The 7,365-nt window shown below is 41.5% G+C and overlaps 1 pseudogene across 1 annotated transcript; it reads left to right on the plus strand.

The window, feature by feature from the left end:
* Nucleotides 1-3,386: 3,386 nt before the first annotated feature.
* LOC147619152 (F-box/kelch-repeat protein At1g30090 pseudogene) lies at nt 3,387-6,245 on the plus strand (annotated as a pseudogene). Its single transcript, XR_015262032.1, has 2 exons — nt 3,387-3,688; nt 4,327-6,245. The product of XR_015262032.1 is annotated as an F-box/kelch-repeat protein At1g30090 pseudogene (transcript).
* Nucleotides 6,246-7,365: the final 1,120 nt, after the last annotated feature.

A 7,365-nucleotide genomic window follows, 5' to 3' on the forward strand; every position in this document is an offset into this window, starting at 1 on the left:
TTAACCAATTATAATATGTTGAAAAGGATACTAGCTTTGAAACCCCATAAATTATGATGTGTCAATATAGTTTTAATTTTTTCTTCCTCCATTTAGCATTGGCCTATTGTGGCAATCACTTATGAATTTCAATTACTACACATGCTTAGCCAAGTAGAAAAACACATCTTATGCTATCATAGCTATACTTATGCAATGTATTGTCAATATTAAAGGTAAAGTTGAAAGGGCCAATAGCACACCTTGAGAAATCTTGTAGACCCATAGATAGTTGTGTACATGGTTATGTACTGTGATTGCAATTAGAGGTTATCGATAGTGATATTGTTGCACAAAACTTGTTGTGTCCCCTTTTTGTATTTTTTTTAATGGCCTATAATTTAAGGACGTGGTCATGTAAAATACATTAAACAAAGATGTGTTTTTTTCCCCACAAGAAGGGCTTCATTATTATAGACTTAACTTTTGAAGAAACTTTGCATACATTGGTTTTCTCAAAGATAACTTCTATTATTACTCAAAGAGACATTGGTGTGTCATTTTCATCCAGTAAATTAACACCAAATTATGAACGTGCAATGATTGATAAAGGGGAAATTCCATTTAATCCTAGAAACTTCTTAACCTTGAAGAGAGCATTCATTTTTTCACTACCGACAAAACCTACATTCAATGCGACATCTTTTTCCTTTTTTAAGAATCTATTTCATGATAGAAACTCTCAACCAACACAAATAACTACTTTTGAGGGTTTAAAGAAAAAGAGAAGATTTATTTGTAACAAAAGGTGTAGCATCAAAATCTCCAGTTAGTGTCTTCATACGTTGAGGAACATTTCTTGGCAGATAAACGACGATATAAATTGCTCGGGTGGATTGTGCTTTGGTGCATATTTTATGGGTGGTTTATTGTTTTAGGGTGTTTGAGGGGTGTTTGCATATGCCCTTGAAATCTAGAGCCTTCATACATTGAGGAATATAATGATGTTTGCATATGTCCTTGAAATGTGGAGCACATATAGTTCGCATTCTGCTTCTTACGAACATTCATGGATCGGAGAGGACTAATTTTTCAAATGTTCATGGATTGGAGAGGGCCAATTTTTCAAACATTCATGGATTGGAGAGAACTAATTTTTCAATCTCATGCACATTGTAAACTTCTATTTGGATTAAATGACAAGTCTTTTTGTAAATGCGAAATGTTTGGAATTCTATTGGTATTAAGATTCACTTAGAGTTCCAAACTTCATGAACTAGCATGACTATGGGGTCCTTTTATAAAGTTGGCCTTCAAAAGTTCAACTAGTATGCATTCTCTCATATTCATCTTTAATTCACAAGGCCACTTATAGTAATTCAACTCATTACATTCAAACACTCATGGATCATTTTAAACAAGGTCCCTAGGTTGCCTTTTAAAGACTGAATCAACTAAGAAATATATATATATGTCCATCCATTCATCTTTATGTGGGTCCATATTATGAGGATTGTGATGATGTTTGGATTGGTGTGAATAATGTGGAAGTTACGAAGACCAATTATGGAGTACTTGGTGACATTGCATGTCAGTTTTCTTGTCATTAGGGAAAGGGAAAGACTTGAAGCTTGGATCGCAGTAGATTGGAAGAAAGATAATAAAAGGCAATGCGCAATATCACGCAGGTGTTGAGACATTAAGGGCAATCATTCTCAAGAACTAAACGTGGGATCATGTGATAAGACATTTATCAAGTGAAGTAAGATAAATGCACAAGTAAAGACATTAAGGGTAGTAGCCTTGTCCATTTTGATAAAGACATTAAGGATAGTAGCCTTGTCCATTTTGATAAATTGATAGGACTAATGGAATCATTAGGGTCTTATTGGTGATGGCCACATGTTATTGATTTGCATGTCCTCTATGGTAAGGATGTTAGACCTTCTTATGATTTGATTTTGTGAGACTTCAAATGTTTTTTTTTGGTAGGACTAGAAAGTTATGGTTATTGATTGTTACACATTACAAGAGGTTTATAACGGTTGTTAAATGTTACAAAGGGGGCTTATACCACAATAATAACATGTGTTCTTTGTTGCAACATGCTAAATCTTTGACTCGTTCAAAAATCAAAATTTATCCATGGTTGAAACATACAGAAAGATATTATTTTTGTGTAGGCATCAAGGTGTTTTGATGATGCACTATAAACATTACCATTTTTTAACCTTCAAAACAACTATAAACATTGCCATTTTTCAACCTTCAAAACAACTATTACTTGAAGCAATCATTTCACGCATCTCAGAACAAAGCAAGAGATATCATGTGTGTCAACACATAGGAAACATAAGAAGGAGAGTAGTACACCTTATGTTTCGAGTAAGAGCACTATTTTAGCTAATCCCTTTATTGTTTAATCTTAAGGCATTTGCAAAATGGTGTGCCTCCACAGTATGAGTGCCTACTACTGGCTCATACGAATTGGAGATCCATAACATCTTTGTTTGGCATAAGGTGTTGAAGAGGTGTGAAGGTGTAAACATGGATAAAGAAAGAATAAGCACAAGTTCATAATACGAGGGTAGAAATTGAATTTGACCTTCAAATGCCTCCTAGATCCTTTCTCAATAGCTAAGAGCTCTTGTGGCATCTTCTATGCCTTCATAAAGACCAATGCAAAGAGTATGAAACATGGTGCTTGTTGAAGGACTCTTTGACAAACACATTGGCAAATATTGTGTGTGATAAAATGCATCTCCACCGCCCATGGGAACATTTCTCAACAATCATGTTCATCCATATTAAATGCTGTCCATTATAGTACTAAGTGTGTTAAGGTCTTATGACTCAAATAAAATAGAGCATATAATAGACAAACCATCATGTGAGGAGTGGGTGGTTCCGAGCATGTGATATGATGCATCTCCACCGCCCACCAAAAACATTTCCCAAGAGATGTGTTCATCTGTGTCCATGTGTTTTGGTGTCCATTGCTGCACAACTAGTGTGCATAAGTCCACCATGTGTTTCGGTTGCGGCACAACTAGTGTGCATAAGTCCACCGTGTGTTTCGGTGTCCATTGCTGCAAGATGAGTGTGCAGAGGTCCACATGCTTCAAGAAGAAGTTAGATTATTCAAGGCCTGCACAACTAGTGTGCAAAGGTCCACACGATCAACTAGCGTGCAAAGGTCTCAAGAAGAAGAAATATTATTCAAGGCTACATAGAAATAGAAGAAGTCATCACTTGGTCGTCGAATGGGCGTGTAGTTCAATTGGTAGAACTGTTGGGTTCCACGATGAGGACATGTGTTCGATACTTAGGGGCTACATGACGGATGGCAGCACATACTGCATGTACAAATGCACCCTCCAAAAAAAAAAAGGTCATCACTTGGGGTGGTTTGAGAGACTCCTTTTGACAAAATGAGGGGACTCCTCTCTTTAACATTTAATGGAGAAAGACAGTGGTAGACTGTAGCCACTGAGCATTTAAGGGTGGGAAGAAAAGCATGAATTGTTGTCGCTGCTCGTAAGCTCTTCTCAGAAGGTCCCTTTTTGGCCCTTCAAGCTTCTGTGCAGTGATGGCTCCCTTGTGCCTCGCCCTCCTCCCATTGCTCGCCCTCGGCTTCATAGCGCGCTTGGCCGCACGATTGCGCACCTGGGTCGTCTTCATCCTGACCGACTAGCAAGCAAAACCCAAGGTATGCCCTGTTTTTCCCGCATTTCTGCAGCATATTATGACAGTAATGAAACCCTCGTCAGTCACGAAACCTTAAACCCTGATATGGCCTGGAATGCTAATCAGCAATCTAATCTACCGTGAAACCCTAAGCTGCCATTGAGCTGTAATCAGAAAGTACTTTGGAACCCCAACCAGCCATGCAAACCCTAACCTTTTTATGATACTACAGTGGAGCCCTTATCTGCCATAGAACCCTAATTCTACCCTTTGTTGTTGAATCTCGGGGTCTGATCTGCATTCATTGAAAGCATAGAAGGCATCCTTTCGACATTAGGGTTTCTCTGTACATTACGTGGTGCTTTTCCTTTGCCATGCCTTCTTGGCATGGAAACATTTCCTGTGCTTCTGTGCCTTCATGCAGGTTCACATCAGGGTTTCGCTTCCCTTACCTGCGCTGATGCTGTAGCTCTGATAACGTTAGGGTCCTTCTTATGTGCTGTTTTCTGCTCCGATCTATTAGCTTCTTTTAGGGTTTATGTGCACCTATCAGTTTTTTTCCTGTGTATTCTATTCCTCTATGTGGGCGTTTTTTTGGCTTTTTTCTTTTGTCTCCGTAACTGCAGTTCATCTGTCCTGAGGTGTCATTTTCTTTCCCAGATTTGTAGGGACAGCTGAAGTTTCAGGACAAGTAGCATTGTAGGGCTTCTCCATCAGGTGCTGCAGTTGAAGAGCTCTCAGGGTAAACCTGTTTGTGATGTGATGGCTTTTCACCGCAACTTATCACCGTTGCGCATAACCGGGGGAAAATTGAGCTTGATTACGCCTCCATCTTCCCCGACATCTTACCCATCCTCTCCCCTTTTGACACCATCTTCCTCTGCAGTCGATTTGGCTTCATCACCCTCCTGCTCATCCTGCCCATCCACACCTTTCAGTTGCATTGCGTCCACACCTGCCACAGATGCCACCCAGCTGGGCTTCCATGAACCCTTGATTCCGGGCCTCCCTGATGACCTTGCCTTGGCCTGTCTATTGAGGCTCCCTTATGCCAGCCAGGCTGTGGCTAGAATGGTCTGTCACAGGTGGAAATCTTTCCTCTGCAGTGATGAGTATATTCATGGCCGGCGCAGCAGTGGGCACGCCCAACCTTGGCTTCTGGTGTTGGCCTTTCACAGAGTGAGTGGAAAAATTCAATGGCAAGCTTGGGATGCAGTTCATAGGTCTTGGCACATTGTGGCAGCAATGCCTTGCAAAGAACGCATTTGTCCTCCTGGATTTGGTTGCGTGGCAAACCCTGATGAGGGTGCATTGTTTGTATGTGGGGGGATGTGTTCTGACATGGATTGCCCCATGGATGCAGTTCTCAAGTATGATCTTTTTAAGAACCAATGGACTGTGATGGGGTCAATGTCTACACCAAGGTCATTCTTTGCAAGTGGAGTAATTGACGGGAAAATTTATGCAGCTGGGGGCAACAGCACAGCCTCGCACGAGCTCAGCTCTGCAGAAGTATACGACCCTACTGAAGACCAATGGCGCCCTATTGCAAGTATGGGAACCAACATGGCCCGGTATGATTCAGCGATTTTGAATGGAAAGCTTTATGTGACAGAGGGCTGGTCATGGCCATTTCTTGCATCACCTAGGGGTCAGATTTACGACCCAAAGGTAGACATGTGGGAAAGCATGACGGTGGGTATGAGAGAGGGGTGGACAGGGCTCAGTGTAGTTTTGAACAATCATCTCTACATCATATCCGAACATGACAGTTCCAAGTTGAAAGCCTTTGATAAAGAGAGTGACTCATGGAAGAATGTAGGGGGTGCACCAATGCCATCTCATATGGCCCTCCCGTTTTCTGTGAATACTGTTAATGGTAAGCTTGTTGTTGTTGCTAGGAGCTTGCACATGGCCATTGGCACCATCTCCAACTGCGAAGACGAGGGAAAGCCTAACAATTCAGTTGAGTGGCAGTCTATCCATGCCCCAGACACGTTTTCAGATTTTGTCCCTTCCCACTCAGTTGTTCTTTTTGTTTAGTTTTCAAACACATTCTGGTTAGCTTGAGATGCTCTTTATGAAGGACATGACCCACGTTTCATGTCATATGAAGCTACAGTACACCACATCAGTTTGATACTACATCCATACACCAGATTTTTACTTTGTGAGGGCAAGGCCCAACAAGGTTGCAGTTATTTATTGTTTGTTTTACACGACAGTGACACAATTCGTACAACTGGGGGTTTAGCATGTGGTTTTATTTCTGGGATATTGAATCATGTTATGTGTGGATGCCTGAAGGACACTTTCTTCTTGTTGGTTGAGAACAATAACATAAGGTTGCATCCAACATATGTCTGCCCACACCTCGTAGTGGCCGCATCCAGTGGCTGTTGATGGAGGCCTTTCCCTAGAGGAAAGTGGGAAGGTGGCGCTCGCCAGTGACCCATTTTCCTAGGAAAAGGCCAGCCCATGGCCTTTCCCGACCATCATGGTCTTGGGGAGTGGAACAAGTTTTTAAAATTCTCTTTGTTGATGTGGCAAATTTTTATTAGCTCTATTTTTTTAAAACATTCCATTTGTTTCATTGGCCTTTTATTTTTTAACATTGTCACTGCTTAGGTGTCATCAATTCATTTGCTTTCATTTGAGTAAAATTCCCACTGCTGATGTGTCAATATCCTATGATGCATTCTTTTGAAACAAAGCTTGCTGATTTGATGGCTGGGATTTAATTGAAGTAGAATGTAAAGCATGCAAGTATGTGTGCATGAGTGGGCGCCCACTCATACACCACACACACACACACGCATTAAGCCATTTCATGTAACTCTAGCACTGTTACTTGGTGATTCAATCACCTCAAATCTTATACTCTGCACTAGCCATGCTTTTCTAATGTTTAGCCTAAGAATATCACCGCAGCTCCTTTATTGGATAAAAGCAAATAAATGTTTTGGTTTCTCTGCTACATAGCTGTCCAATTTCTGTATTAACTCTTTCAATTTCCCATATTGTCCGTGTCTTCTGTCTTTGCAGGTACAATTAGTTGCTGTAGCATGTGTTGTTTTCCACTCCTCCATAATTCTGTTTCATTCACCTTGGTTGTTGGTGGCCCTCAGTTGGAGCTATATGGAAGTGTAGAGATCGAATTTAGAGTTTGTACGAGGCTGAACTCCATATTCCAAATCCTATTGAAAGTCTATATAGACATTTAATTTTTGTTGAAGCAATTTAAAGTTAAATAATATTTATCTTTTGCAAAATGTCCACTTGATTGTACGTATATGGAAACACTAGTTGAGTTCCCTTGTTTCTTTGACGTGGGAAACCATCCGAAGGGACATGGTGCCTTGAGGGTGTGCTAGCCCGCCCCGAGGTGCAAGGAGAGGCAAAGCACGGACCCATGGTAGGCACCTTAGGAACGCACTCACGCACCGGGTAGGTGCGTTATAACGTGCCTACCCGGTGTGAGTGCGTTCCTAAGGTGCACTCGCGTTAAACGTGCCTACCCGATGCGTGAGTGGGTTCCTAACGTGCCTACCATGGGTTCGTGCTGCTTTGCCTCTCCTTGCACCACCTCCCCATATAGAGGCATGATATTCGGGGCGGGCTAGCATACCCTCAAGGCACCATGTCCCTTCGGATGGTTTCCCACGTCACAGTTTCTAATGGTCTAAAGTTGGGGCATTC

This window comes from Cibotium barometz, chromosome 34, assembly GCF_041138505.1.
Source record: "Cibotium barometz isolate CiBa-2024 chromosome 34, ASM4113850v1, whole genome shotgun sequence".
Taxonomy (NCBI): Eukaryota; Viridiplantae; Streptophyta; class Polypodiopsida; order Cyatheales; family Cibotiaceae; genus Cibotium; species Cibotium barometz.